General features: G+C 48.6%; 1 pseudogene; it reads right to left on the bottom strand.

Moving 5' to 3' along the window:
* Positions 1 to 21,152, bottom strand: part of LOC120849012 — a 38,039-nt pseudogene that overhangs the window by 10,318 nt on the left and 6,569 nt on the right.

Genomic DNA, 21,152 nt, shown 5'->3' with positions numbered 1-21,152 from the left:
GTTTCGTAAAGAATTGTATATAATATATCGACGATGTGGTGACCTTCTTTGTCTTAGTAATATGACAGCTAATAGCTAGTCGTGCTAGTTTACTGTGAAAGGTTTATAAATCGAAACAATACAACGTCTGTGCCTTTTGCTTATTGAAAGTCTACTAAGCCTGCTGATTTGGTTAGATATGTATCTCGTGGTTGCCGCTCTTATCAAAACATACATAAATATTCAATACCACAAAATCCGTTTATATTTGATTACAAAATGCAGAAGAAAATTCAAGAAAACTCTTTCACAATTCATAGAGACGCATGGATCGTTATGTCTGACTTGGGTCTTGCAAAACAAAGACGTCTTTTTCCGATATTGAGGCCAAAATATAAAACATACAAACAAAATATACACTCTCTAGGCTTCATTTTTGTGTAGACAACTATCATACCTACATTTGAACAAAAAAAAATAAAAAATGGTTTTTTTCAGAAAATCAATTTTAAAAATGGTACTTTTTGGTTTTTGCATAATATTAACGTAAACGTACCGCAAAGGATATTTTATACAGCCGAGTCATTTTATAATAAATATAAAGAACGTGTTTTGGGCTCTCCGTGGACATAAAAAATATTATTGTAACCCAAATAGATCGCCAGCAATTAATTGTCAAAGTTCGTCAACAATTGACCGAGGAGGCGTTTTTGACATTTTTACAGAAAAAAAGCAAAACGCCTAAAATTGTTTCATGGTATTGGAGCCTTTTAAATGCGTCCAGAGAGTGCTTGAAAAAAGATAGTGTAATGTGGACTGAAAATCCACGGCGGGAGATCAAGCGAAACATCCGACCCACGACGGGTGTGAAAAACACTGCTCTTCGCCGCGGCCTCTTTAAAACTTCATAGGTCGAGAACAAAAAATCCGATGAACCTGCGGTTTGTGGCGACTGCGGTTTTAGAAACGGCGCCATAACATATATTTTTTTCATCGAAATTAAGAATTCGACCCTTTTTGCCTGCACGATTTGAGATGAAATCACCCATATATATATATATATATATATATTGTGGGAACCACGGTTTCCCCGCATCCCTATCTAGGCCTAGCTCAGGCAGGCCGTGGGACGTCGCCACGTGGGGGCGCGTCCCGGATGCGAGGGCGAAGCCGTATTCCCTGGTGGGCGGCTTTCCCTCGTCCTTCTCGGGTGATTTGCCTAAGGCACACCCCTCGGGATCATGACTTGGACGCGTCCGCCCCTCCGGGGAGCCACCTACATCCGACCCACCCCGGGCGCGTCCATTCCCGCAGGCTATATAAGACGGCCCTAATCCAACGGGCGGGACTCTCGCTGGGGGAGGCTCTGCTCGACGGAGCCTTCATATCCTTATCTGATCCTCTCCTCCGTCATACTGTCAATAGCGGCAGCGCGGACTCCGACTGGTGATCCTGTCAAAAAAGACAACGCCGTCATCTCCAACATTGTTGGCCTTCGGGCAAGTGTGTGGCATCTAAGTGAAATAAAGACGTCTTTATCCGGACCCAAGGAACCTTCTGTGTTTCTAAGTGGTACCCCATAAAAGGGAAATCCCCCATCTGGCGCCCAACGTGGGGCCTGTCCGGCGACTGCAAACAAAGCAGCACTCTCGCAATGACAGCGAACCAGGCCAATTTCCGGCCAAGCACTTCGTGGACAGAGGGAGAGGCGAACGCCCGACACCCGATGCCACTCAACGGCTTTGTGGCCACGCCAGCCACGCACGGACACAATGAGCAAGTGTCCTTTCAGCCGAGCTTCCCTAATGGGTATGACTCACACTGCCCGGAATGCAACCCTGGCACTCCTTCTTGGAGCACGGCAGCCTTCATTGCTGAGCCAAGCCTACTAGCGACTTTCGAAGTCAACACGGGTCTGACGAGACAAGAGACAATGACGCAACAGCAGGCAAATGCAGCTTCTTACAGCTTCGATCTCTTAACCTCAGACTGGCCGTCAGTTTCTCCGCACGGAGATAACACTGACGCCCTCTACGAGCCGCAGCACAGCACAGCTGCTACAGGCGCAACAAACCACTTGGCGGGCCCATACAGAGGGAACAACCCGCCAGCCGCACATGCGGAGAGCGATTCTCACCACAGAGAAAACACGCTAGGCGGATATCACCCCCTGCTAGAAAACGCAGCTCGGGTGATCGAAAGCCTGACGGGCGCACTGCAAACAGCAGTTAGGCCCCCGCCGCCGACACGGCCACCGGTCAGAATCCCTATCCCGACATACCAAGGGTACGTAGACCGAGTGAGTGTGACAGACTTCCTCGAAAACCTGAAAAAGTACCAACAGGCCATGGGAATGTCGGACCACGAGATACTTGAACGCATCTTGCCAATCTCGTTGGTGGACCAAGCGGCGTGGTGGCTCCGACTAACCGGAAGCCAGCTGTCGTCGATCGAGCAGTTCCGCAAGGCATTTCGCCAGGAATCCTTCCCTGCAGACTACGAACGCAGGATGAGGCGAGAGCTCGAACAACGGACCCAACACCCAGACGCGTCACTGTTGGAGTTCGTTAGGGCGATGCAAGAGCTCTTTGAGCTAGCAGAACCCTCAGCGCCCAATGCAGAGCGGGTAGAGCGAGTAATTAGACAATCGCACCCGACTTTTGCGGCGTATCTCCGAGGCAGTCGCTTTCGCGACTTGAACGAACTGGCCTCGGAGGCTCGGCGGATTCAAGGAGACATTCTTGCCGCACGAGCGTATCGTCCCCCACCCCCAGCATCAGCGGCACTCGAGCCGCGCTGCGCGTGGAACGGCGACGCGGCGTCCCGAAACAGGAGACAAGAAGCCGCCCACTACGCAGACGAGCGAAGTCGAAACACGTACGACATATCAGATCGTGCGCTCGACCCCTACTCCTATGAACGGCGGGGAGCAGAGACTGCGCCGCAGTTCAACAGGCGAGATCGGACCACAGGGTTACCGACGCCACGGGAGGAAACGCGGCAAAAGCGTCCAAACACACAGGACGAAAGGCGCGGCGCACATCAAAGCGCACGACAGGAGTCAAGGAAAGTCCCGCAACAACGTTGCTTTCGCTGTAATAGCGCCAACCACCTGGTTCGGCAATGCCCAGAACGGCAGAACCCCGGTCCCCAACAGTCGGGAAACGAGCAAAGCCGCCGATAACCAACCCGGCGGCTCAAAACGGCACGGAGCAAGAGACTCTTTTGCCTACAGCCTACAGAATAGGTTTTCCGACCGGCACGTTAGCGCCATTCATAGCCCTGACGATTGTCGGTCGGACGTTCAAGGCACTGCTGGACACAGGAGCCAGCGCCTCGCTTTTCGGCGACGAAGTGTTGACCCACCTCCAGCAAAACTCAGTGCACATGAGGAAGGGCAACACGACCTTTCGACTCGCGTGCGGTACCGCCCATTCAAGCGGTACTGTGCGGTTGGTTGCGAGATGGGAAAATCGAGTAAGACGGCAACTCTTCAATCATCTTCCCAGTCTTTCCGTTCCGATCATCCTGGGCAGAGAATTTCTCGCCAAAACAGGGATCGTGATCGACGTGAGTAGCGGTGGCTACCGAGAGGGCACATTCGCACCTCTGAAACCCTTCTGCGAACCCCCAACGCCAGAAAAAACACTGGTTAGTGGGGCAGACAGCAGCTTCCAAAACAAGGCAACAGAATCACAAAAACCGGGTATCAACCCCTCAACAGGTGTACCCCGACGTGGTTGCAAACAAGCGCCGTAGCGTCGGAGGTCACCCACCCCCTGCTGACCGAGTCATGCTGCGGGTCAGAGCAAGAAAAAGCCCGTTAGTCGACATTATTGCGACGCTACGACGCCATGTTCACAGAGCGTCCCGGCTGCACAAACGAAGTGCGACACCGAATCGACACGGGCGATGCGCTTCCTCGGAGGCAAAACGCACGACCCGTCAGTCTGGCTTAACGAAAAGCCATCGACGTCGCTTTGGATGAAATGATCGAGACCGGAGTTGTCCGTCGGTCAAACGGTCCCTGGGGATTTCCCGTTGTGCTGGTCCCAAAAAAGGACGGCAGCTCACGGCTCTGCGTAGACTACCGCCGTCTAAATGACGTAACGCGGAAAGACGCATATCCCCTTCCGAGCATTGACTCGATCCTTTCCAACCTCGGCAGCGCACGGTATTTCACAACCCTGGACGCTAGCCGAGGCTACCTGCAAGTTCAAATGGAGGCAGGTGACGAGGCAAAAACAGCATTTGTGTGTCACCGCGGGCTTTTCGAATTCACAAGAATGCCCTTTGGTCTGTGCGGAGCGCCAATGACGTTTCAACGCTTGATTGACCGAGTACTGGGAGAAGCCAAATGGAAACATGCAATGGCCTATCTCGACGACATTGTCGTGTACTCCAACACCTTCGAAGATCATCTACGAGATCTGAAGGATGTGTTCGACAGGCTAAAGGCTGCGGGTATCACTTTAAACCCAGAAAAGGCCCATATAGCCGAAACCCGAATCAACTTGCTTGGGTTCACGCTCGATTGCGGGCGCATCACGCCAAACCCCGAGAAGCTAAAGGCTATCCGGGAGTTTCCGGCGCCGACGGACGTAAACTCGCTCCGTCGCTATCTGGGAATGGTAAATTTTTACCGCCAATTCATCCCAAACTGCGCATCACTTCAAGCGCCACTGTCACGGCTACTGAGAAAGACCGTGCGATGGAGTTGGGGTCCCGAGCAGGAAGCGGCATTTCGCTGCACCTCTAAAGCGCTCGAGGACACAGCTGAACTAAAGCTGCCCGACTTGAACAAGCCTTTCGTGATCCAAACGGACGCGAGCAAACTGGGCTTGGGAGCGGTCGTGCTCCAAGAGCACGAGGGACTGCTTGGTCCGGTAGCATTTGCTAGCCGCTCGCTCACACCCGCTGAGGTGAACTACAGCACATGTGAACAAGAGTGCTTGGCCATTGTATTTGTCCTGAAGCGCTTCGACATTTATGCCGACGAGACCACGTTCACGATCGAAACAGATCACCAGAGCCTAATATGGCTGTCCAGACTTCGCGAACCCGCAGGACGGTTAGCGAGATGGGCCTTGCTACTGCAAAAATGCGACTATGTCGTGCGGTACAGGAAAGGCAGCACAAACGTGGTGGCGGACGCACTGTCGCGAGCCCCCGTAGACTGTGCAAATCTTTCCGCGAGGACCCAGGTCGAGCCAATGGCAAACCCCAAGCCACGCGGAGCCGAAAATCAGTCCAAAATGGAGGCAACACCACACACCTCCTCGGACGAAAACGTGAACCACATAGCCGCAGTGAGCGCAGTGGGGATCGTGTTCAGCAAAGAAGAGCTACTGAAAGCTCAGCAGAATGATCCGTTTTGTCGAAAGGTGATCGACGCACTCTCGAGTGAGTCGGACTCTGTGGAGTCGGGCGGCGCGTCCGCCGGGCGTACGACTGCTGGTATTGCAGTAAACGCCGAGTGTGGGGATGTATCTGGTACTGGTACTGACACGCTGGATCAATATCTGCTGAACGCCGACGGGCTCCTGATGAAGTATATCCCATCTGAGAAGGACACAGATAATGTGTTCAAGGTGGTAGTGCCAAAAAGTCTGAGGTGCGCAGTAATGCGGTACTATCACGACTCGCACTTGGCCGGACATGCGAGTGGCTCCAAGACTTACACAAAGTTATGCCACATCGCAACCTGGCCGGGCATGAAAAGGGACGTGTTCCGCTACGTCCGCACGTGCCACACTTGCCAAAGCTTCAAACCAAGAGGCGGCAAACCTCCGGGCCTAATGCAGCCGATCCACAGCCAAGAACCATGATCTTTGGCGGCTTGCGACGTGGTCGGCCCTTTACCAAGGAGCCCCAAAGGACACCAGTATCTATTGGTTGTCACTGACCACTTCAGCAAATGGGTAGAACTTTTCCCACTACGAAAGGTGACGGCCCGAGGAATCACTGAAAAGCTCATGGAGGTGTTCACCCGATTCGAGTTCGCTGAAGCTCTTCTAACAGATAGAGCAAGCTACTTCGTCGGGAAGGTATTTGTGGACGCTTGCAAAGCGCTGGGCATCAATCACAGAACAACCACACCCTACCATCCACAGGCGAACATCACGGAGCGATGAAACAGAAACATCAAACCCATGCTGGCAGCATGTGCCGAAAAGCACCGCGACAGGGACGCACACATTCCCGAGATTGGGTTCGCACTCCGTTCCACTGTCAATCGTTCGACAGGCTTCACCCCCGCCTTCCTCACATTTGGGAGAGAATTGCCGAATCCAATGGACCGCGTACGGGGGGCAAACGCTGGGGTGAGCGACGCACAGTCGAAACAGACTGAACATGCGCGCACGCTACAAACCCGGATAACGAAAGCTTTCTCGAAGGCCCGTCGCAATCTCGGGGTAGCACGAGCTAAACAAAAAGCTCAGTACGACCGCTCTCGCCGGGATCTCCGCTACAAAGTAGGCGATCTCGTCTTCAGACGAAACCATAATCTGAGCGACGCCACCAAAGGCTTTTCTGCTTCACTGGCACCAAAGTGGTTGGGCCCGTACCGAGTGCACGAAGTATTTTCACCACTCGTGTACAAGCTGACTGAGAAGAACTCAAGAAAAGTCAGCGGGCCTGTGCATGTCTTCGATCTCAAACCCTACAACGAAAGGGAAGAGGAAGGGGACGAACAAACGCAGCCCCCGCGGCAATATGCACGCAAAACGCGAGATAACGCCGACGAGGAACAACAGGCGTCTTGCTACAATCTGCGAACTCGGAAAAACTAATATCCGAAGTTTCCGTGGAGGCAGCCCCAGTAAGTGGCGAAATGTCACATTAAGGGAAGTGCAAAGCACAATGCACCCGCTGCCTTCGCGAACGCGCCAGACATCATTGTTTTACTGGCAAGCACTGACCTAGATAAAAGGTCACCTCAGCGTTCGCTCCCGGATCAACCCGTAGGGGAATCCCCCGAACTACGGCATCCGAGGGAAAGGGTAGCGTAACGGCCATTGGTCAGTTATTGCCACCTACGCTCACGTGTCCACACGTCACCGCAAGAGCGCGGTGCGAGCGTCGTCACAAGCGGTCGGAGACCAAGTGGTCATTCGACCGCAGTACGTCCCCGCATCCACGAAGAGGATCCCCAGCCACCCAGCACAGGGCTTCGCGCCGTTCGGGGGCTGCTGTTTCCAGGGACCAGAGCTGCGCGTGAGTCGTCAGGCAGCCCCGCTACCCCAGCCGGCCCTGCGCCGAACCAGCGACCCGCCGTCTTGGGCCGTCGGAATCGACAACCGGTCAGGGGATTGCCCGCTCTTCATCCACGAGACCTGTGCGCCGGTCGGACAGCACACCAACCAGGGACCAGCTTCCCCGTTACCCCGTGACAAGTCCCAGGGGCCCCGCGATCCACGGCCACCGAGGACACTGCGCCATGGTGAGCAAGCGACTGCGTCATCGGGAACTCAGCTGAAAAGCAAAAAGAAACAACACATACAGGAGTCGAATGCGCTGAGACGCGGTGAAAAGCGAAATGTTTAGATCACACTTAGACGGCGACAGACATAAACGGCATTTGAGACCATCAATAGGTGACGACAAGAAAGACACTTGAATCTGTGAAAGACCTCGAGATTGAGGAAACCAGGAAAAATGGTATATCACACACAGCCTCACAGAGTCTCACAAACAAACTCTCGAATACGGGTACCCCTCTTCCTTTTTTTTTACACAATCCCGAGGTTTTTCAAGGATGAATCGATACCAAGTCGCCTATTGTTCGAGTATTTTAACGCTCATACACATAATTGTTCCAAGCAGTGAAAGCGTCAATGTATTGTTCGAGCATTTGCGCTATGGTTGTCAACATTGTAAATGACAGTGTTCTCAAGTAGCACTCGATGCATAGAGGAAGTGCATAGACAACAAAATAAGAACACTAAGAAGCACAAGTATAGACTCTAATGACTAATATTATAAATGATATTTAAAAAAACGTTGGTGTTACATCTGGCGGAACACGAACAAAACATGGGATGAGTGAAAAGAGCGCCAACATAATTCTAGGGCAAAATTGGCTGGGCTAGCTGTGTTCAGAATCCATTAAAGTTTGGGCACTGCTCATATCTTCATTTGTTTACCGAGAACAGTTAAAATTTCAAAGTGTTTAAATAATTTTTGTTAGATATACATAGTAATTGGTATAGCGTTTCTATGGGCGATTTGAGATGGATCAAGCATGGTAATGCCTAGTATGTAATATATTTGGGTGTTAATAAACGTCTAATTACCTCTGATGCAGTAGTATCGCATTGTTCTTCTGTTGACCCCGCAGGGTGCACCTGTGAAAGCAGGTGTTTGGAGAGTGGCGTCTCCACAGACCCCGAGCCATGCGGGTTCGCCTGCCCACGTCTGGCTGTGCGTGGCTTTCCCGTGTCCGGGGAAAAGGGCATCCTGGTGGTTGAGCCGAGCCCGGGGTAGGTTTGGACCCTTCGGGGCCCCCCGGGTGAGGCAATACACCACTTCGGCCCCCGCTTCCCGTAGACGGGTGTCCTGGCTTGGCCCGACCAGGATGATTCAGTCAGTCAGCACTTCCACTATCCCCTCCTTTCTTTCAGCGTTCTCTTCTCCTTCTTTTTACTCTTCTCATTTCTCTTCCTTCCTTTTCACCCCCTTTGGCGGCAAGGGCTAACCTTGGGTGGCAATAGATTCTCTTGTCTTGAACCACACTTCGTTATAGCGTCTTGGTAGTACTGGCAGAGCAACATTCTCAGACAAGCCCTAACTGTTTTGAGGTGCTGCCTGTCCCCATGTTGGGCTCCGTGGTGGGCGGTACGCCACGGATGCTGAATTTTATCTGCCTTCTATGGCGTCCTCTACCAAAACCTCTTCAGGACAAGCGTCCAAGCGGCCTTATCCTGAACTAACCAAAGTAAAAAATGTTGAACCTGCAACTTTCACAAGATTTTTTGTTATTCATTCTGAAGATGAACAGCGCCCTGTGGGAAAAATGTCTCCTTTCATTGTGGCAAAAGTTCTTGAGAACTTGATTGGTTATAACTACAAAGCAAAGAAGATGCATTCCAGTGATCTCCTTGTCGAAGTCAACACTAAGGATCAAAGCATGGCGCTCCAGAAACTGTCCCGCATCGTGGATGTCCAAGTAACAGCTGCCCCACACCGCACACTGAATACCATTCAAGGGGTGCTCTCCGAGGACGACCTCCTACACTCTAGTGAAGAGGAAATTCTCGAAGGCCTCCGACCATCGGGTGTCGTTGCTGTAAAGCGGATCATTTTCAAACGGGATGGTGTGGAAACTCCAAGCAAGCATGTTATTCTCACGTTCGAAAGACACACTCTCCCAGCATTCCTGAAGGCAGGATACCTCCACTGCCTTGTCCGACCGTATGTACCGAATCCGCTGCGGTGTTTTCGGTGCCAGCGGTTCGGTCATGGCGCTCGGAGCTGTCGAGGCAAGAACATCTGTGCAAAGTGTGGAAGCACTGATCACGCTGCCGACATCTGCGAGAATGAAGTGAAGTGTGCTAACTGGGATGGTGAACATCCCGCCTACGCCCGCGCATGCCCCATATGGAAACAGGAGAAAGAGATCCTTTCTTTGAGAGCCAAGGACAACCTCTCTTACCCCGAGGCCAAGAAGCGCTATGCCTTCTTGGCAAAGGGGGGCTTTGTCGAGGTGGTGCGTAGGGAGCTTGCATTACCCTCCGAGCCTCGACCCTTCCAGGTTCCCTCTGGGAACCGGGAGGCCGTCGCTCAGCCCCCACCTACCAAGAAACCAGAGGTGGCGGCGTGCCCTCCACCTCAGAGAGGTGGCACTGGTGCCCCTCCCAGTCAGAGCGACAGGCTGTCAAACGACATGCCTGCCCCGATAACTCGGTCTCCCCCTAGGAGGAAGGAGCGAGCCCCTCGCCCCAAGCCCCCCGAGGAGCCGTCCACATCTAAGGAGCAGCAGGCCCTTTCTGCTGGCTCCACCGTCTCACCTGAAGAGGAGCGGATGGATGTGAGTGAGTCTCCTCCCATCCGTTTGGCTCCTCCTGATGACCCAAAACTAAAGAAGTCATCCCAAAGAAACCGATACCACGGGTAACCCCGCCCAAGCCGCCTGTGGGCGTCTAGGCAGGAACCCCTTTTAACATATCCACCATAAATAGTTACAGTTTCATGCAATGGAACTGCCGAGGATTGCTTCACAACATTGACGATGTGCATTTATTTTGATGAGCTGCGAACTCTGGCAGTCGCTCTGCAGGAGACTCATCTCAATAGCACTCATATGAACATCTTTCGTCGTCACCATGTTTTTCGAAAAGACCGTACATCATCTCATTCTTCGGGTGGAGTGGCTGTTGTGGTACGAGGCGATATTCCATGCCCGGCAGTTCCTCTTCCCTCTCCCCTGGAGGCTGTTGCAGTGCGTATTCTTGCTGATCGTCTCATAACTCTTGTCTCCCTTTACCTTCCACCAGACGTTCCGATTGACTTTTACGATTTGCAGGACCTGCTGAACCAGCTGCCAAAGCCTTTTTTTAATTTTAGGGGATTTTAATGCACACAACCCCTTATGGGGAAGTGCTCGGTTGGATAATCGTGGAACAGTCATAGAACGTTTTTTACTTTCATCATCACTATGCCTTTTAAACAGTAAACAACCAACATTTTATAGTTCGAGCCATAACACTTTCACATGTATAGACTTGTCTATATCATCAGCTACATTATTCTCTTGTTTTTCATGAAAGGTTTTAGATAATCCTCTTGGCAGTGATCATTTTCCCATCATTTTAGAAAGTCATACTCCATTGCCCACTATTTTAAAGCGAATTCCTCGATGGAAACTTGATAAGGCTGACTGGGGACTGTTTCAACTGGAGGCCACACTTGACCCATTAATGCTTGAGAGTATGACACCAGAGGAGGCTACTTTATATGTTACCGAGTAAATTATAAATGCAGCACATCACTCTATCCCCAAGACATCCACAAACCTCCCAAAACGGTGCAAGCCGTGGTGGACCCAGGAGTGCAGCACAACTAGGCGAAACCAGAAAAAAGCATGGGACACTTTTCGAAGGTATCCAATTCCCAAAAACTTGATGGAGTTTAAAAAACGAAAGGCGAAGGCTCGGTGGACACGAAAGCAGGCAAAACGGAGATCCTGGAAGAAGTATGTCTCTTCGATGAGCAGCGCTACCTCCGCGAAAGAGGTGTGGGACCGCTACCGTAAAATTAGGGGTGACTACCGTGGTTTCATTGTTCCTCCTCTCTTCGCCCCGTCTCCTGCATCGTTAAAGGATATAGGAAATGCCCTCGGTATTCACTTTCAGGGTGTGTCTTCCTCTGATAACTACAATGCTTCTTTTAAGCTGTTCAAGAGGAATGCAGAATGTCAGCGACTGAAGTTGTCAGGTACGGATTCAGAACCTTACAACAAACCTTTTACGGTTTGTGAGCTAAAACTGGCCCTTGACACCAAGAAACAATCCTCACCAGGTCCTGATTCTATCCACTACGAAATGCTTCGTCGGCTCTCCTTGGAATCGTTTGGACAGTTGCTTAAATTCTTTAACCGCCTCTGGGAAGACTCCTACTTTCCCGACGCATGGAAATGTGCACATGTCATCATACCCTTCCTGAAACCAGGAAAGGACCCTTCATGTCCATCAAGTTACCGCCCAATTGCACTCACTAGCTACCTGGGTAAGACATATGAGAGACTCATTAACAGGCGATTTGTATATTTTCTTGAAACTAACAATATCTTGGATAAGAATCAGTGTGGTTTCCGACAGGGTCGGTCCACCTTGGATCACCTGGTACGCCTTGAAACCTTAATTAGTTAAGTATTTTTAAACAGGCAGCACTGCGTTTCTGTATTTTTTGATTTAGAGAAAGCGTACGATACTACTTGGAGGCATGGCATTCTTCAGTATCTTCTTGCCTATGGAGTACGAGGTCGCATGCTCCGTTGCATTAAAGCTTACTTAACGGGACGAACTTTTCAGGTTCGGTTAGGCACCACTCCGTCCGATATCTTCTTACAAGAAAATGGGGTCCCGCAGGGAGGTGTCCTTAGTGTCACATTGTTTGCCGTCAAGATGAATACGATTGCTGAAGTGATACCACGTTCCATTGCTTATTCGCTTTATGTCGACGACCTGCAGATCTCTTCTTCCTCTTGCAATCCTTCTAGTTGCGAGCGCCAGCTGCAGCTAGCAATAAATAAAACCAGCAAATGGGCAGATGAAAATGGATTCCGGTTTTCAGCTGAGAAAACTGTGTGCGTACCCTGCTCTCTCCGACGTGGGATATCCCTAGATCCCAGCTTAAAAATAAACCGAACTCCTATAGCCGTTAAAGCTGAACATAAGTTCTTGGGCAATATTTTCGACAAAAAGTTAAATTTTAACTTCCATTTACAGCAACTAAAACAGAAATGCTTAAAATTCCTTAACATTCTAAAAATTCTGTCTCACAAAACATGGGGTTCAGAATGAAAGGTCCTGTTACGCTTGTATAACTCTCTGGTGCGATCCCGTCTTGACTACGGTGCTATAGTCTATAACTCGGCGCGACCATCCTCGCTGAACATGCTGGACCCTGTGCACCACCTTGGCTTGCGGCTCGCCACGGGCGCCTTCCGTACGTCTCCTGTGCTTAGCTTGTATGTGGAATCTCATCAGATGTCCCTTGCCAAGCGAGGGCAGTATTTAGGCCTCCCTACTGAAAAAAACCATTTGAAATTCAAACGGGTGGCAAACTGGTCGCCCGTTTGAATCAAACTTGTCGATCCGTTTGGATCAAACGTGATTATGGGATACGGGTACCCGTTTGGAAACGGTACCCGTTTGATACAGGTGCTCGTTTGATCCGGGTGCCGTATGGTACGAGTACCCGTTCGGCATGGCACGTGACCACACGTTTGAACGTGCCATTCGAATTGGCAAATTATGCGCTAGCCCTAAATGGGTATCGTCTGGGAGGTTGGTTATCTTAAACATATTTAAGACGTCCCGAAACTCATAAACGTATTTATAACATGGAGAAAACACGTAGAACAAATGCACTCGCGTAGGTGCTTGTAAGTGGACAGGAAAACCGACACAAAAGATTGTTTTCAATTCTCCTCGAAGTTTATTACCTCTTCTGTAGACAAGTACAAACGTGCAAACGATCTGTGAACACTATACAGGTAGACTTTCGGGGAAATTATTCTCCTCGCTGCCTCGCGAATAGGCGCTGCATAATTCTTTAGATAATCTAGAAGAGTACGCGTAGAAGAACGGTCAATCGTTGCCAACACGTAGGTTGCAGTGCACTTACCATAACAATAGCGGACTTGAAAGATGTAATCCGTGATATTTGTCGACACGGTCAAAGCAGGACAACCACACAAACACAAACGAGAGGGAACGGCTCCTTGGAAGTTTCAACACGATGCGGCGCACAAGCTGTCATTTGCCGAACCCAACCAAACCGCGAGAATTTGCGACTTCTTTGAAGAATCGCTCGTTGCCGACATACACGTGGGTCTTTTCGAACACTGATAGCTTTGGTGCACATCCAATACGTTCTCGAGAGACATTCCAATAAGACCGCAGGGTTAGGCGACAGATTGAAGCAGGTAGGACGAGCGAACTTCGAGCAGCAACTGACAACAAGCAGACAAAGAAAAAAGCGGCTGCAAGGCGCACCCTTCCGGATCTCGATGCTTATCAGCGTGTAGCTCGCGCGCTGCTGTGGGTCACGTGACAGGGGTGACAAGAGAGGAGGGAGGGGGCGAGGTCAAGGCGCTGGGACCACCGGGACAGCCCCTCTCCCTCTCCCCAGGCATTCCAGGGAGATGCGTTTTTGTAGTCCCGAAGAACAAACGCGCGCGCGCGCGCGCGCGCTCGAACTTTGGAAATGGCGGCGGGGCGGCCAGAAGCTCGGCTTGCGCCCGAGCGAAGAAAGTACCCAGCGCAAGCTCGTAGTTTGAGTGCTGCAACGGAGGGCGTGCTCTCGCAATGCTCGATGTTCTTGCAGCCGCGTGTACGCGTGCTACCTTCGCTGCGTCTTGAATTAAAGTGAAACGGAGTCTAGATGTACATTCTTTCACGCGGTCGCGTCTTCTGCGAGAGAGATTCGAGCTGAATAAGTAAATTGAGGCAACAAAGATGGACAAAGTATTAAAGGTCTGTCAAAAATATCGGCTCACCAACGTCGCGCATTTACGTGAAACAAAAGAAGGTGTTAGTTTTAGTTGCAGTATAATCGAAAATCAGCGCAATTGAAATATAAATATAATTACTTGCATTACGCGGACGATCTGAAATCGATGAACCGGCGCTCCCAGCCTTCCGGAAAACATTGGCTGCCACGGCTGAAACGCTAGGCGTGCCCACGCCGCCGATCTGTACGTTCAATATCAAACGGGCTACGGAGAGCCGTTTGATTAAACCGGTGCAGTTTGCAGCATGGTCGCCGGTTTCAGCAAACGTGCGACAACTTTGCCCAAACGAGTCGCCCATTTGCCCAGACGAGCGACCCGTTTGCCAAATAGGTGACCGTTATGGCTCATACGGGGGACCCCTTTGAGCCATACGGGCGACCCCTTTGACAAACTGGTGACCAGTATGGTTAAACGGTTACCGGTATGGACCCGTTTATTTTCATATGGGCGCCAAATGGTTTTTTTCAGTAGGGCTGAGTTATGCTTCCCGGATTATGTCGGACCTTGACCACCCAACCTTTACTACTTTGCAGCGATCTCGGTATACCCGTCTTTTCGAGAACAAGCCGAGGACGGTCAGACCTTTAAGTTTTTGTGTGGGAAGTGATCAGGAATCTCTTCAGCTCGACCTTAATGGGATTGAACTCCTTAAGAAGCCTCTACGTATTGCACCTTGGGAGCTGCTTCCAGTTTCTTGTGACTGGACGTTTACACGGTTCAGCAAACATAGTGTTTCTCCACTTATTATTCAACAAGAATTTGTTGAGCTACAAAAGAAATACAGCAACTATGTTCACTTTTATACTGATGGATCCAAGAACTCCTCCTCTGTAGGAACTGCCGTTTACTCTAAAGAATTTACAAAGGCTCAACGACTTGAAAGCATGGCTAGTATTTTCACTGCAGAGCTCTATGGCGTATCGATGGCTCTTGAATACATCATGGCAAGCAAAACTTTGAAAGCTGCTCTCTTTGTGGACTCACAAAGTGCTGCTTCGGCTCTCTGTTCAATAAAAGATACCAAAAATAAGCTAGCCCAATTAGTGCGATTTAATATCAATAGTTCCTTAGTTCGTGGCCATAATATAAAGTTTTGCTGGATCCCCAGTCATGTTGGACTTTTGGGCAATGAAAAAGCATACCAGTTGGCTACCTCCACAAAAAATCTCACGGTGACCTCTACTGGCCTACCCTACCAAGATGTGAAGCCCCTGATTAAAAAAGCACTCCTCCGAAAGTGGCAGTCTGAATGGGACCAAGAAAGTGAAAATAAGCTCCATGTGGTAAAACCAAGTTTAGGATTGTGGGAGAGTGCATCTCATGAAAATCGCTTTATCGAAGTTCTCCACTGCCGCCTTAGAATCGGACACAGTTTCTTGACACATGGGCATCTCCTTTGTGGAGGAGACACTCCAGTCTGTGAGCGCTGTGGCGAATCATTAACGGTCCTTCATATTCTATGGCTTTGTTCTGGTCTTGAGCCAAACCGACGTGCTTGCTTCCCGGAATTTTTCGCGTACAATATTCCTTTCCATCCTGCACTCTTAGTGGGTGAGCATCCCATCATTCCCTTTAATCGTGTCATTACATACCTAGAAAAAAGTGTCTTTTTACGTCGATTTTAACTTTCATATCCCTTTTCACCTTCTACCAATAACAAAACTTGTTGCAGAGCTGATTTCACAGTGAGCCTTTCAAAACTATTACTCTGAGCAAGCTTATTACACCTGTTTGGCGCAGTATGGCCTTCGTCACTTTTGCGCTAGTAAACCACCAATACAACAAGTTCTTCTGTTGAGAAATGACTACCCTTATCGGAACACTGAAGATAAGGTCTGCAGGTGTTCGACGGTCGATCGTAGTAAAATCCCAATTGGGCGTCAATACAGCTTCCCTCGGTACGATTAAAATTGCACTCCGCTATGCTTGCTGCAAAATATCAACCTAACGGCGCTAAAGGGGTACGGGTTTCCAGATGTTATTTTATTATGTCGTAGTAAACGTTGCAATCTGCGGAATTTAGCATGAAAGTTACATTTTTTTTAAGAATCTTATGGTGTTATTTATATGTTACCTTTTGTAATAAAACTGCCTGCACCAAATCTACATCATAAAAAATCCAAACAAATGTGATAGAAAAAAACAATATGAAAACCGCCTCTTTACCGCACGGTTAAAAAAGTTACATTGCTTGCATGAGAATCCTGACAAATGCTAGGACCAAACTCTGCAGAGGTCTACCCTGATGATTTTAACCAGAGACTGCGGCAGGAGAAAAAAAAATACAGTGGAAGAAAAGTAACCGGAAGAGAAAAGAAAGCGGCTCTGATGATGATGAAATGCTCCCGCCTTGTCCACCGTTAAAAAAAAAAAAATGTTGGATCGTTTTAAAGTGGCATCGCACAATATGTTATCTGAGCAGACCGAGAGGAGTCGATTGCGGCGGTAATGTTGAAACCGAAAAGAGGCCGGTGATTCATATACTTAATAGACTGATCTGTCAATAAATGACTTAGTGCTCTGACTCTTAGTAAACACTTACAACGTGTCGAGACCTCTTACATAATCAAAGTCAAATTAAAGGTTATGGGTTTTGTCGGGCGAAATCAACGAAGAGTGTTTGGTACGCGCCAGGGGCGGACTCGGGATTAGTTTCTACCATTTGGGCATCTTTCGACGTGCAACTGAAAACTCGGTTACACAGCGCCTTCTCAGCATAAAACTTCCGTCAGTTCGGGGCCACCTGGGCCGGGATTCGAACCCGGCACCTCAGCCTCCCTAGTCCGGTGCTTTGCCTCGGAGTCACCGAGGCGGCTATCTCTAGCATAATGGATGCCTAACACTAATAGTATAATTGAATAAGGCGACGACATTCTAGAATCAGCTGGTATCAATATGTTGAGAAAGACCCAAAGGAACTATCGTCTGTGCCTTTGTTTTGCGATGAAATTATAGATTTGGTGTTACCAAATCCAGAGGACTGGAATTATCGCCGATGTGACCGTGTGTTCCCGTATCAGTGGTGTAACCATAGAGTAATATACACAAGGTAAAGAGCGGACACTGCCATAGGCCCCAGCGGCCCAGATAGACCAGTGACAGCTAGCGCTCCTAGCAGGCGGTATGAAGTATAATCTGATTCCGTTTCCGGTCAAGTTAGTTTCGGTTTCGGTTTGGGCGTTTCTGCTCTGGTTTTCCGGTACCCTTCTCTCTCTCTTTCCTCCCCGCTTCGCTCGGCTCTCGGGAGCTCCTTGACTTTCGAAGCCGCTGTTTTTCTTTTTTCTTTTTTTTTAATACTGACGCACTTTTGCTTTATTTTTTACGATAGAGTCCGTGCAAAATGTGTCATACAATATTTCAAATTACTTCACAAAGCATAAGTATATATATTTCTTGTTCTTTTTCTATTGTAAAGCATTGAGGTTACACAATCGCCGCATTGACTCCTGGCTAGTGGAGCATTTTGGGGTCAACAGTAAGTGGTTCGAACACATTTTATTGGACCATATTCATGTATACATGATTTACTTCAGAAGCTCTGTATGTTTTATACGAAAGAGATCGATACTCACAAAAATGAATGAATATGAAGGACTTCGGCATGTCGTAAACTTCGAAACAGATTCTTAGCGGAACCAAGTTAACAAAACCTTTCCACGGACAACATGCTGTATGATACATTCACTTTCACGCCGACTCGGGTACGGGAAGTAAGTGCAAAAATAAATAAGACATCGCTATCATTACCAGTCATAAGAGTATAATAACAGTGCGAAGCACAGACCGGATAGTACAAATTCGCGATTTCCGGCACATATAAAAAAACACCAATTTGCATAGCCTCAAACTCACTGCGGGCGAGCCATTACCAAACAATGAAAACTCTATTCAAAATTTGACAAGATTCAACGTTCTAAACATTCCCCGAAATTGTTCAGAAAAGAAATATGGCTTCAAAAAAAAAAAAAAAAAGTGGCTGAAGAACTATGGATAGTGGATACCAAAGTGGATACATTTTCTTTCAAATATTTTTAGCCTCTATACACTATTTTCTATAGAAATTTTGTAGAAAGTGGAGAAATATTTTTGTTAGGGAGCCGTGATACACATTCGCCGGAAAAAGGGGAAACAAATATTTGGAGAGCAACTGCACTGCCCACTTAATAAGCACTTTTTGTTTTTGGTTTGGCAACCGCCTCTGCTAATACACTATTAACAGTTAAACCTGTCTCGTTCTCACTAGCAACTGAAGAGTGCAACCGAACTTCGTCCAAAATCCAGTTAAGCAATCAAACATGTCAACACAAGCGTATTCTGCAAAACAATTTTAAAAACCCTTTGTGGTACTCTTCTGGGCAAAGGCTAAAACCACCCAGACCTCAAAGTGTGCTATACAAGGCGGCACACACTCCTCGAACATGTGTCACACTCTCTATTATGGGAAGAAAGTGATCTTCTAGTTGCTGAATGAAATGAAAGGCAGCTTGTGACGGTACTACTAAGTTCCCGAAGAATTTTCGAGGCACGTGGTATGCTTTAGGAACAAGACAGTAGTGGTGAGGCCTGGTCAAGTTATTGGACTCATCCTAGCAGCTGTGAACAGCCACAGCTGTAAGTTGTCTGTTCAATCAAAAGCTTGATCAAATAGCCCCAAACGTAATAAAAAAGTGGACGAGTCATCAATTATGTTAGACCTGATGTCTGATGCCAGCTCAGAAGTATCCTCTAGTGGCGGGAAGTTATCAATTGGAAGAGATTCCACAATGTCTGAAATTAAACTTTCATGGTGCGAAGCTATTTGCAACTCCTTTAGGAGGTCAGCCTTGTCATCCTCTACGTTTTCATTGTCCGACAGTTTGAACAGTTTCTTTATCCGGAGGTGTTTTAGTCCTGAGGTGAACTGATGCACATTTGGGTTTCTGTAGCAGCCCAGCATTTGTCGTATATAGCTCCAAAAACGTTCTCAAGTGTGTCTTGCTGCAGGCGTCGTGTAAGTAAGAACTTAAAGTCATGGCTGCTTGAAAGCTCATCCCAGAGCATGAGGACACTTTTTATAGCAACTTGCCACCCAAAGATAGCTTATGGCTGCCTCCTACTTTGGAACTGCCATGCTGAAATCCATCCGAGTTACTAGTGGAGAAAATCAAGTATTTCAGATTCTTCCTTCAGAATGGCATGACGCAACTTATGCCCTGTCGTCTTGAATTTTTTAGCTATTTAGACAACCAAAACGTATGCACATCCTATCACAGAAATAGGCTGTAGCCATGACTGTATCAGGAAGATCCTTGGCATAAACAACGGATATGATTACAAGAAAGAGTGAGGCACTCAGTACCTGTGGGGCACAATTTTTTCCATGTTACAAAAAGGTTCTTGAAAAAATGTGTCTCTCAGTAAGTTTTGGAGCCAATTGCAAGCTCATCTCATGCATAGAACAATAAAGTTCACAATAGAAGACCACTCAATGACCTCATTTCCAATGCAAAGTTTGTTGGCTTGGAGATTGCTCTTGGGTGTTTTGGGAAGGTGCGGAACATCAAAGACAAAGTAAACGTGTTCGTTGTAAATTTAAAAAAAAAATGGCTTATCATCACACACACCAAGCTTACGTTTGAAGCTCCCTAACCACAGGCCACAGCCTTTACTGTGAAGCCAACAGTCTTTAAGGGGCGATACACTGATATTTGTATTTTACTCGAATACCGCCTAGGACGAATCCCTGACGTTAATGATCTGTGAAATACCCGTTCATTTTCACCACACGCAATCGAAGTCGCGGAAAAAGATAAAGAAAAACGAGCAGAGTTCACCCCCTCAACTCGCAGCCAGAACAAGCGGCCCCGTGATCTGGAGCCGATTATATGCCGCCAATGTTGATCATAGCCATGCGCTGGAGTTGGCATGACACAGGACACGCGCTGAGTTCCAGACAATGTTATGGTTCGGCTGTTGTCGTCATTGCAGCGATTGGACACAGGACACTCCCTATCGTCACAGGGCGGTACTGCTACCGCCCAGCTACGTCATCAGGTTTTTCGAAGGAGAGATTGAATGAAAACACTCGGTTTTGTCCTCGAAATCGCAGCGGAACAAAGGAGTTTCTTGGTCAGTGGCGTTACGTGCGAGTATCCTTGAGTTTCACTAGTGCCAGTAAGCTCGTGTAAAGTGAAAAACATTCCAATTGAATATCGTTGCACCGCCCCTTTAAGCTCTCGAATGAGAGAAATGAGGAGACTGCGTTAAACAGAAGACGTTGTTGAAGTACGCGCAAAAGTGTATGCAAGGGGCTAAACGCACCTCCTGGAAATTTCAGACAGCACAACGACCAAGGCTCTATCTGCAATGTTAGAGGGTCGTTCAACACCGTCATCTGTGAGCCCATGGACAATGTCGTGTGCAGGGTCGTAAGTTATATTCTTTTTTTAAAACAATCTCATCGAAAATCAACATGCACATACGTTCAAGTGCAGCCAGACAGCCCGGCAGAAACAACAGCGCGAGAAGCTCGAACCGATCGGCTCCACGAATTCACGCCGAGCATGCGAGCACGCGGGCGGTCATGCGTCACCTTGATTGATGTAAAGTCGACCGAACATGATGCAGCAGAAAGCACAGATGGACGGCACGCACGGCACAGACGAACGACGCAGGGACGAGCAGAGGCGACGGCGTGCAGACAGGCGAGGCAGGCAGGCCATGACAGGCGCCATTCATCACGTGGTTTTCGTGACGTATTTGATTAACACTATTTAGTCGTTTTAAGTACTTTAAATAACTGTAAAGCATAACAATTTAAAAAATAAATACTTTTCGGAGACAGAGCTCTAATTAATATTAACCAAATTACAGAAAAGCGCCACGTAGCGGAGGGTATGAAACGCACTATCTGGGCCGCGAATCGGCTTCAGTGTCCTCTCTTTACGTTTACTAT

Source organism: Ixodes scapularis, unplaced genomic scaffold, assembly GCF_016920785.2.
Source record: "Ixodes scapularis isolate PalLabHiFi unplaced genomic scaffold, ASM1692078v2 PGA_scaffold10__122_contigs__length_95168666, whole genome shotgun sequence".
In the NCBI taxonomy this organism is placed as follows: Eukaryota; Metazoa; Arthropoda; class Arachnida; order Ixodida; family Ixodidae; genus Ixodes; species Ixodes scapularis.
This window is presented reverse-complemented; position numbering and strand designations above follow the sequence as displayed.